Here is an 11,184-nt window from a genome sequence, read left to right as displayed (position 1 = left end):
TACTCTGAGTCAGTAATAAAATCACAGTAACAAGTTCCAATATCTTATTAAGATGACTGAAGACAAAATATCTGAAATGAATGAAAGTTAATGCTCTCCAATAAAAACAGCTTGTTTTGTTTGTTAGATTGAAAGGCACACTTAGGCCTGTATGAAAGTGTGGATGAGACGAGCTGTAGAAAGCACAGTAGAAAAGCTCTACACGAGGACAATTTCATTTACCATTTACACACACACACAAACCTACATACAGAATGTTTGCAAGTTGTACCCCAGCACTACTGACTGCCTCTATCTGCATAAGACTGAGAAAATATCCCAACATCAGTGTGTGCTGTGAACGGGTTTAAACTAACAGGCCATTTTAATTTCAGCCTTATCATGACAGGAAGTTTATCTGTGTGTTTGTATGTGTGTGTGTGTGTGAGAGAGAGTGACAGAGTGAGGGGGGAGAGAGAGAAAGAAATAGAGAGTGTGTTTGGAGGAGTCTGGGGAACAGCGGTGGAGAGAATGATGATGGGAAATAGTTAATAGAGCTATTTCTGCAGAGGATGGTGGTGTGAGGAGGGCTTCTTGACCTTAGTCCTGTTCACACTGATGCTAAATATGGCAGCAAAGAATTAATATAAGTTGTGACTGCATGTTATTGCAAAAAGAAAAATGCAAGATCAAGACACAAAGAAGACAAAAATTTAAGCTAGATGTCCGTTACACTGACGTCACACATAATTCTCTGACAAGCATCTCATAACTTAAATAAATCCCGTAGGGAACCACCACCATACAGGGGAAGTGTCCGAACTCTTCTTTTCTTTTGTGTGTTTAGTTCCACACAGTGTGATTAAAGTCAGAGAGGAAATTGTACAGTTCTAATATCAACTAGTGCGTGCCACATGTCATCTGCAGTCAATGTTGTCTGATATCGGTGACAACAAAAAAGGAAGCCTGGAGTTGTCCGTTCATGTATTTTCCACAGCAGGAAGAACACATACAGTGTAGACACACATGTAATAGCCTCCCTTTCTCTTTTTCTTTAAATTGCAAACATTTTTGTATGATAAAGATAAAGTGTCATAATCACAATTATGCTCTGCCTATCAACAATACTGATCCGATACCGATGCTTTGTACAAAAACTTATATTTCATTGTATTTCATAATACAATATACAATTGTATTATGTAATTGTAATAATAATATAGCTTCATAATCCTTACAGGACATCAGACTACTTGTTCCCATTGCTTAATAACACAGTATAATCATATAGAAATAAAAAACCTGAAGTTGTGCACTATCTGAGCATGTTGCCTGCCTGCAGCACTTTCCAGATTTACTTTCCTGGATGATTGAGAATGCATCGAGACCTGCAGTACTAAAGGACGAGAGACGTCTGTCTCGCCCCAGCAGCACCCGTCCCTCTCCTCCTCTTCAGTTCGTCTCAACATAAGCTCATCATACTCTGTGATATGATTTACTCTGAGGTGTTTGACGAGGTCAGTGGTGTTGCCACAACACCTCACTGTCTTTCCACATGTATCACAAACCGCGTCTGGGCTGTTTGTGGAGGTAAAATATGACCGCACATGACTCTGTTTACGCTCAGCCATTGTTGTGAGTGCCCACGCCAGGGGCTGCGACACATTTATGTCTATGAAAGGCGTAAGAGGAAGTAGTTCCTTCAAATTTAGACGATCCCAATGATGTAGTTTCTTTCCACTGTGTTCCCGTTAATGAAAAACTACAAATTTACCCCAGAGTACTAAAATATCGATATTTTAATGTGAGAATATATTCTAGAACATAAATTGCTGGTATCGGAGGAACTGAGATTTCAATATCGATCCGCACACCACTACTGGAACCTGTGGATTATTTTCGCTGGTGACTGTACGAAGTTTTGTTTCCTCACCAGGATTTTTGTCTCCCTTTTTCTCCGGATCGCCTCGTTTGGTTTGTTTCCCTTTCGGAGGTTTTTGGCAAACAGTACTAAGTAAGTTCTCCAACTCTCGGTAAAGTCTCTTTTATAGTTTTCTCGGTTTCGGGCAAGACCCTCCTAATTCTCCTGTTCCTCTCTCCTCAGATCGAGTGCCAGTGTGCATCTCCTCACCCGCATGTCCCGGCTCCGCGTTCACATTTTATTGTATATACACTGTCCCTGAAAATGCATCCCCTTCACTGTAAATAAATTGTTTCACCGCAACTCTGTGTCTCCGTGCGTTCTGCCCGGTATGTTTCATGACATTTAGAGTCATTTAAATCACTTTTCCCCACTCTAATGCTCGTTTTCAACTTCAGCACATTGTCTTATCCAGGTCTGCATGCCTAACTCTACAGTTGCTGTATATATTTTTGTTAATGGCAGCTGAATGCTTAACAGGCGTACCTAATATAATGGCTTGTCAACACAACGTTAAAGCTTACTGTTCCACAGCCTAGTAAAGGAGACATTAAAATCACTTCTGTTTGTCACAGAAAAAAGTATTTTTAATGTGACAGATTGAACAGGCATTCTTGGTGTGTTCTGGTAGCTGCCATTGCAACAGTGTAAAATGGTCAATGAAACAAACTGACACTGACAGACAACCTGCTGGTCACAAGAGCAGCGCCCTGTATGGACAGAAACAATGAAAATAGACTTAGCAGCAAATTTAAATGAAGCATAAAAACATTTTTTAAATCACCAAGCGCAAGCGCAGATGGACACCTACAGACCAGTGCGCTCTAAAAACGAAAACTGATATTTACTTAACATTTTTGAGGCAACGCCTTTACACTTAAAAATATTGAGTAGATTGGAAACCAGTCAAATCTGTTCAATATACTTGATCAATTGCATAACTAAAGCTTGAACTAAAGCTTGAACATATTAAGTTGAAATGAATAATTGTAGTTGTTACAGAAACATGAAAAAATTGAGTAAATAACACTGACATGCTTGGTCATGTAACTGAAATATAGATGTCAGTTAATCCAAACTTTTGTTCCATTTGCTTAATATTGTAAACTGAACGTGATCAAAATTGTACTAATAAATAGTATTTGTATGTCGCTTTACTCAGTCCCTATGGACCCCAAAGTGCTTTACACTACATCCAGTCATCCACCCACTCACACACACTGGTGACGGCAGCTACGTTGCAGCCACAGCTGCCCTGGGGGGCACTGACAGAGCAGGCCAGGCGACTGAGACTGTGCCGGGGCTCGAACCGGCAACCTTCCGATTACAAGAGTACCTGCCAACTCCTGAGCCACGATCGCCCCCTGACATTCAAACATGAATGTTATTGTATTTCACTGGTAGTTTAAGGCTAAAAAACCAAACTAATATGTAGTTGTGTGTTTCATAATACATGCATGAAAAACGACCACATCTTAAACATTTTGCAGGATGAATGTCAAACCAGGAGAGCAAACACAAACGCTCAGAGTATTTAAAAAACAAAATGAACAAAACAAGGAAAAAGGCTCATGGTACTCAATTACTCTACGTTATCGTGTTTTACTTGTTTATGATTTTAGTCCAAGATACTGATGAGTATAGATACCTATTTCTCAAATATTTTGATTCAATTTTAAACAAAAATATTAAGCACATGCAAAGAAGGTATTCTGTGAAGCACATACTGAATTTTTTGTCTGAGATAACAACCTTAATTTAACACAAACATATATGTTAACATTTTAGACATTTATTTCAACTTATCAAACTCAAATAATTACTAAAGGGATAAGATAGATTTTATCAGGCTCGTCTAACTTATATTTATAGTGATATTTACTAAGCCTCTGAAATACTTAGACTCTTTCAATGATGAGGATGTAACATCCTGGACAAGCAGGAACGCTGGTTTGAGGGCGGAGTCAAGGAGGCCATTTACGTGAAAAGGGAAAGACCATCTCTGAATGGAGGAGGGGCCTAAGGGTACATCTGTCACCATCTTACACTGCTGTGATTGCAGCCATTCCCCAACTCTCTGTGAATGGGACTCATGGCCATTGGTCAGTGGTTGCTGATCAGTGGTCATGACAATTTGCATATTAATGATCAAAAAACTCCCATCACAGCCCATTCTTCACCAGTGGTGGTCGTTTCAGTCGTTATACAAATGTACTGTTTATAACACAGGGGTTCAAACTTGCGGCCTGGGGGCCACTTGCGGCCCACGTCACCCCTACTTACGGCCTGTATATTTACGTAAAGAAATTAGTGCTGTCAGTGTTAATCTCATTAAAATGACGTTAACGCCATAATCGCATTAACGCAGCAAATCTCTGTTAGCGAGTTAACACGGATCACCCTGCGCGTGGGGCACGGCGTCAACACGTTAGCACCTTAGCACCGTCCAGCCCCAACCATGGGATGATCCGCGTTAACTCGCTAACGGAGATTTGCCACGTTAACAACATTTTTTTCAGATTAACGCTGACAGCACTAAAATAAATATAATGCAATTTGGCCCTTGAAGTTGTGAAGTTGTGCTAATGTGGTAGTGGTTCTGGTAGTTCAATGAAAGGCTTCAGTCAGTTAAGAGTGAGGAAAACACAAAAGATCTGCACTCACATTTGCAGTTTTGTCTAAAAAACAAACAAAACGTTACATTTTTGGATATATTTCTGGGTGTTTTCTTGTTTGTTTGATTTTTTTTGTACTACTTGAACAACACTAAAGTGGCTCTCCACTGAGGTGACAGTGGCAACAGTGGCCAACAGCTCATTTATGCTTGATACCCCAGGTTTATAAGGTTGGGGAAACCTGCAGTCAGCCGACTCTGGATGAGTGACGAAATGTTTCTCCCACTGAAAACGTTACGTCCAGATGAAGCTTTTGGGATCAGCTCTGAAAGTGAGCCACAGCTGATCAGAATCCAGCTAAAAAGACAAGGGGAAAGTAACCGTAAATGGGCTTAGCCCTGGGTCCGTGGCCCAGTGTGTGTTTTCTAGTTTAATTAAAATGAGTTGAATTTGTGTTATATTTCTAGCTCTTAGGTTCTTGTTCATGTAATCTGTATAACACAGATTAACACATATTCTGGCTCTCTTGGTCTGTGTTCTCCCAGCCTGTCGTGTCTCTCGCCCTCTCCGTCTCCTCAGTCTGATTGTTCCCATGTCTCTCTCCCCCAAGTCCCAGTGTCAAGATTTTATCTTTTAGTCTGCATCTCAGTGTGTTTCTTGTTTTATTTTGAAAGCCTCTCGTCCTGTGTTCAGTTTTGCTTCCTCCCTGCCCAATTGTGTCTGATTACTTCAAGATGTGTCTGTGAAGGTTCCCAGTCATCCAGGTCATTGTCTAAGAAGCTTGGAAAGAAAAGTGTCTGAATTTCTTTAAGTTTCCTTTAGAGATGGACCGATCCGATATTACGTATCGGTATCAGTCTGATACTGACCTAAATTACTGGATCGGATATCGGAGAAAAATAAAAAATGTAATCCGATCCATTAAATATCACGAAAGCACCTCACAAAACTTGCAACACGGCGTAACTCACCTCAGAACGTTAGCACGTCGGAGCAGTATGCATCACGTGATAGAGCGGCTGTGGCATGCGGGACCTGTTGGTGGTCTGGATAGCATTTGGAGCTTCGCTAGCAACCTGGCATTTCATCTCCGACAAAGTTATCCCGAGAGAAGTAAAGCAAGTGTGTAAGTCCATCTCTGAATGTAAAGCATTCCTGCGTTAAGCTTAACAAGCGATATATGGAGCGACTGCCTCTTCTTGCTGCTACTTCAATCATGAAACTGCTTAACGATCAGCTGATCGGCTTTTCTGTCGCGAGTCCGTGTCTCTAGTTTGTTTTTGGCCCACTTTGCACCAGAAAGAGGAAACCAGCGGCTGAACAACAGCAGCACGTTTAAGCTTGATCAGCTGTTGTTACAATTTATTTAATATTACTTTCTACTCGAGGATCTTTTTCTACGTAGCTGACGCTGGTAACTGTGCAGGGGCGGATCTAGCAAAGTTTAGCCAGGGGGGCCGATAGGGCATTAACAGGGAAAAGGGGGCACAAAGACATACTTTTCTTTCTTATTCTCATTTAAAATGTCGAGCTTTTAATAAATAATTATCTGACACCCAAAGTTTTAATTTGATGCAAAATGAATAGAAGTCCATTACTGCATATAGTAACTATTAAGTCTAATATACCCTAGTAAGCTATAGTACTTTTTCCTTTGGGAAGGTACCATCTGTGCAGTCTGCAGTTCTGTTGAAGAAAGATGTTGAATCTATTTAATATTTCTTGAAAAAAATTTTCACACTGCATCAAATTAAGGTTGATTACGTCGATTAAGCATCATGAGGTGGAGCGTGAGGGGTGGTTCCCTATTTTTTATTTATTTATTTTTGTTGTTGCTGGGAGTTGGAACCCTATTAGTTAGGCTGCTTAATATTTATGCTAAGTACTCTTTAAAATACCAGAATAGGGAGGATGGTGTAGGTTTAAGTTTATTAGATTGATCAGTATTGCTGAACTATGAAACATTCTTTTTTGCATACAGGTATAACAGAATAGCTTTAGTGTTGTTGTTGTTTTAAACTTGAGTATGAACTTATACAAAATGCAGCAAGATATTTTAAAAAACAGTTTTGTTTATTAAAAAACACTATATCGGATTCATATCGGTATCGGCAGATATCCAAATTTATGATATCGGTATCGGTATCGGACATAAAAAAGTGGTATCGTGCCATCTCTAGTTTCCTTAACCTCCTAGGACCTGATGTCCACATATGTGGACATCAGATTTTGGGTTGTCTACACCAAAATACAGTGGAACCCCGACTTACGAAATTAATTCGTTCAAGACGGTCTGTCGTAAGTCAAAATTTTCGTAAGTCGAAGCACCTTTTTCCATCGCCTTTTGAGTGAGGCGATGCTGGCTGAAGACGAAGTTCTTGGTGGAGGTGGCGGAGGTTGAAGAAAGCATACGTATGCATGCATACATACGTACATGTGCATGTACATAACATGGAATTTCATTTCATTTTTTCTAATTTTCTATTTTTTCTATTTCATTACGCGGGCATTTTGCCGTACCTCGGGCAGACATATTGCTTTTAAGTGCCTTCGTAACTTTAATTTTTCGTTAAACGGGGTCTTCGTAAGCCGGGGTTCCACTGTGTTGTAAAGACCCACGTTTTAGCACATCCCAGCACACCCACTCACTTCACCAGATGCACCTTGTTTACTTCTCTCCCCTTTGATTGGGTGTGGTGCTTGTCCTTAATTGCACTCACCTGTCACACATTATATAAGGACTGCATTCACTTTTGGCTCACTCTTTCTTCACTCCCACACGGGGCCCCAGCAGAGGTGAGGTTCTGTTTGGGGGTTTTTATTTTATGTATTGTTTAAGGTAATGAGTAACTTAAATCTGTTTTCTTTCAGCATTGGCAGTCCATGTGTGTCTTTCCTTCCTTCTTTGCTTTATTGATTTGGAGAATAAAAGGAGAACCCTGTGAATGATTAGATGACTGCTTATTCTTATTCTAATCGGATGAGCTCATGATGCTGATTACTTAAGCCCTGAGCCTTCCTTCCTTCCTAACACGCTGTATTACGTTTTGCTCTACAAGGGCCTGATATCCACTTACGAGGACATTAAACTGCCACTGTTCTATTGAAATTTTAAACAAATATCCTCATATGTGGATCTCATTTTTCTCAGAAACAAAAATTATGTAAAAAAAAAAAATCTGGTAATTCTTTGTTTTTACATTCATCAGGTGCCAATCAGTCCAAATATCAAAGAGAAATTTAGATGAATGTCATGGAAGAGTTTGGGTGTTAGGCGGTTAAAGATATTTCCCCTCTCATCTGAGAAGCTTTTTCAGTTCTGAAGAACTGAAACGTCTTCAAGGAAACTAAAGAAGCCCAGACACTTTTCTTTTCACGCTCCTTAGATTTCAAGATGTTTTCCCTCCTGTTTCCTGTTCTCTCGTGATCCTGTGTTTTGAAGTCCTCTGTTGTCGTGTTGTCCCTTATTGCTGTGTGTCCCTTATTGCTACTCCCTGCTCCTAGTTTCTAGTTCCCAGTTTCTTAGTTTACTGTTCCTAGGTTCTAGTTTAGGTTTCGTTTTGTTTGTACTGTTTGAATTTTTCATAGCAATAAAGCTCCTTCTTTTTGTTTATCCCTTTGTGTTATGAGTCCTGATTTTGGGACCAATTTCACACATGACAAGACAAAAGGAAGTACCAAAATAAAACAGAAAGCAACTAAAAATAATAGGGACTTGGCATCAACGCACTGTAGAAACTAGCCCAATACCAGCATGAGTAAACTGAAAACAAAATGACAGTTCTAACAGAACCCAGAAATGCTAAAATAATCATGAAAACAATAACAAAACTCCATTTACAATAATAACGAGAACTAATTGTCATAGCAACAAAACTAATTTCGAATGGTCAATAATAACCATCCATCCATCCATTCGCTTCCGCTTATCCTTTTTCAGGGTCGCTGGAGCCTATCCCAGCTGTCATAGGGCGAGAGGCGGGGTACACCCTGGACAGGTCGCCAGTCTGTTACAGGGCTAACACACAGGGACAGGGACAATAATAACCAGAAACCCCAAAATAAGCCAACAAAAACAGACATATTTAACATACATGGACTACACACTGGGGGATGGTTGAATGAAGAAACTCTGCAACCATCCACCATGACTGCAGTGGTGTCTCCCCAGAGAAGTCTTAAGAAAAACTTGGGTGTGGGCTCTTTAAAGCAACACCCAGGGCAACGAAAGTCTTTTTATTATTGAGAGAAACAGTAGGTAGACTAAGCTCATTAAAATGCACACCTCTTTTCCCTTCTAGCATAGCCTGTTCTGAAATTACCACTGTGAAGGCTTGAGTTTCAGCACCAGTGTCCATACTGACAGTCATGATGAAAATGTGGCAAATTATTTGCAAACAGCAGTCCCTGGTTTGATTTGAAGCAGCTGTTGTAGGGTTAAAAGCACAGATGCTATAGTCTGACATCAGGCTATACCCCACACAGGTCAGGTTTGATTGCTTTCACTGTTGCATTAAGGAACTGTGCATTCACCAACAGTGTATACATGAATTTGCATGCATATGTGCATTTAGTCCTGATGTATGCACGTAAGCAGCGGCACCCAGTTCTGCTCTACAGATGAAAGAGCTTCCTCTTGACAGCGAGTAGATGTAAAATTCCACACCACCACATCTGCTCCTCCCACTGCAGCTCTTTGCAAATAGTAAACTGAATGTGCTTTTATTTTGTAGGGGCAAAAGTTTACAGTTCAACCATTCATAAGGTGTTTCTGTAATTATTGCAACTGCTGTTACTGCTGCTGCTTTTTCTACTTTTGCTGCTAATACTGCTACTACAACTGCATTTGTTGTTGTTCCCATTAAAGGAAGCAGGAGGTCGAAGGACTAAATGTAGAATAGATGGAAATACGACAGGATAAAGTGCATGGTTTAGAATGGCAAATAATATGATAATGCTTGTCCACACTGCTTAAGACAAAGCTATCTTTAGTGATGCACCACACCCGTTCTATAGTCAGTATGAGGTATTACGATCAGGATGGAGTAACAGGACACTATCTTTGCATGGTTTGGACCCACAGAAAAGGATCTAGATCACTTGTTCTAGACCAGCAATGCACAAGACATGCATTCATTTTTTAGTGGATTTTTTACTACTAGCTCTTCCTTTTCTAAACAGGAAACCTCTGCACACAAAGTTGCACTTTGAATAGGGAAATACACATGCTGCTGAAACATTTGGTAGGAAAACATTTAAGAAGGGTTCCCGATTGTTGTTCGTTTTTCTCTGCAACGCATTGTACATTGCCTGGTTGCTGTCAACAAAACAAGACAGTTTCCTACATATATGCAGTTTGTCTGTTCTTTAAAAAATTTGCTCTGTCCTTAAACATGACTTCAGAGGATGTGTGTGTGTGTTTCGGAACTGGAAAACTACCAGGAGTCTACTGCAAGTCTGAACATGCCTGTATGGGAATGACTGTTTCTGAGTTGCCTCCCTGTCTGCATTTGTGATATTGCCTTGCCTCTGTCCATCCATCCTTAATAAAGAAATTCATGCTATCACATCTATCAGCCTGACAGTCACAGCATGCATGTTTTATTTGCTTTTGGATATGTACTCTGTGGGCTTCGCACCATTCAGTCCCATGCTTGTACAGTGCCACATCACACAACCCACCAATTACTTAATTGTTGTGGGAGGAGAGTCTTTACCTGAGAAGACCAGAGGCACTTCCTCCTCCACCCTCTCTGTACAGGTGAGAGGGAAGTATTAGCTTGTCAGTACTTGCATTTACCTTCTACTAAACTTTGCTCTGCAACTCCGGAAAAACAGGTAAATATTCATTACTATCAACGAGACAGTTTTCCTTTAAACTGGTAGGAAAGTTGCACTTGCTGTCTCCTGCTTTCTTTATGCTTTTTGCAGAATGCAGCTCAGCCTGTTTGTTTTTATGTCATTTGTCTATATGGTGTGTGATAGCTGATCTCTCTCTCTTTGATTGACTTTAAAAACATGCATTTATTGTCTGTTTTGCGTCAAACGACGCGATACGCGTTTGCCTATGCGCGTTCATTTAAATCTTCGAGAGTCGTGTTTGTGCTGGCCCGCGGAAGGAGACGCGCTTACAGTTGTTTGCTTCATGAATTACAAAATGGATCGGTCGCGGTTCATTCGCGTCGTTTCCAGTCTCCGAGAGTTTAGACCTCAATATTCGCGATTAACTCTCCAGAAGGTGTCACAGTGTGACAGTCACACTGAAGGCTGGCGAGCATTCCCCCTGTGGGCACGGAGAGCAGACACACTGCAGTCTAACATGGAGAGAAGAAGCATTTCTTTCTGGTCTGGGTAGAAAATGTCCTAAACTGACAGAGTTCTTTAGAGCAGACCGATATCTCAGACTGCGGCGGCGTTTATAGACGTCCATAGCTGCTTTCTGCGGGCTTGGATCAGTCTGTTCCTGATTGCCACTTTACGCTCACCTCGCACCCACTGGAAAAGACCCCAGCTCGAGTAGGCGGCACCAGTTGACTCAGTGATGCTCAGGCTCGACAAAAATGCGGCATTCACATCTGACAGGAAATCATAAGCTCTACAGTTGAAGCAATTCCTGAGCTCCCATTGCATTTCTTTACTAATTTGCTAGTGCACATTTTAAATATTTGT

The 11,184-nt window shown here is 40.7% G+C and overlaps 1 protein-coding gene across 1 annotated transcript in view; it reads left to right on the top strand.

Annotated features, from left to right (window-relative positions):
* Positions 1-10,266: 10,266 nt before the first annotated feature.
* ano1a (anoctamin 1, calcium activated chloride channel a) overlaps positions 10,267-11,184 on the top strand; it is a 72,572-nt gene continuing 71,654 nt past the window's right edge. Inside the window, exon 1 of the mRNA XM_085278875.1 lies at positions 10,267-10,353. The gene's annotated coding sequence lies outside the window, so the exon portion shown is untranslated. The remainder of the gene's footprint in view (positions 10,354-11,184) is intronic.

The sequence above is a fragment of the Mchenga conophoros genome, linkage group LG1, assembly GCF_057382185.1.
Source record: "Mchenga conophoros isolate Kocher_MC1m ecotype Shallow Benthic linkage group LG1, M_conophoros_male_GT1.1, whole genome shotgun sequence".
NCBI classification, from domain to species: domain Eukaryota; kingdom Metazoa; phylum Chordata; class Actinopteri; order Cichliformes; family Cichlidae; genus Mchenga; species Mchenga conophoros.
This window is presented reverse-complemented; position numbering and strand designations above follow the sequence as displayed.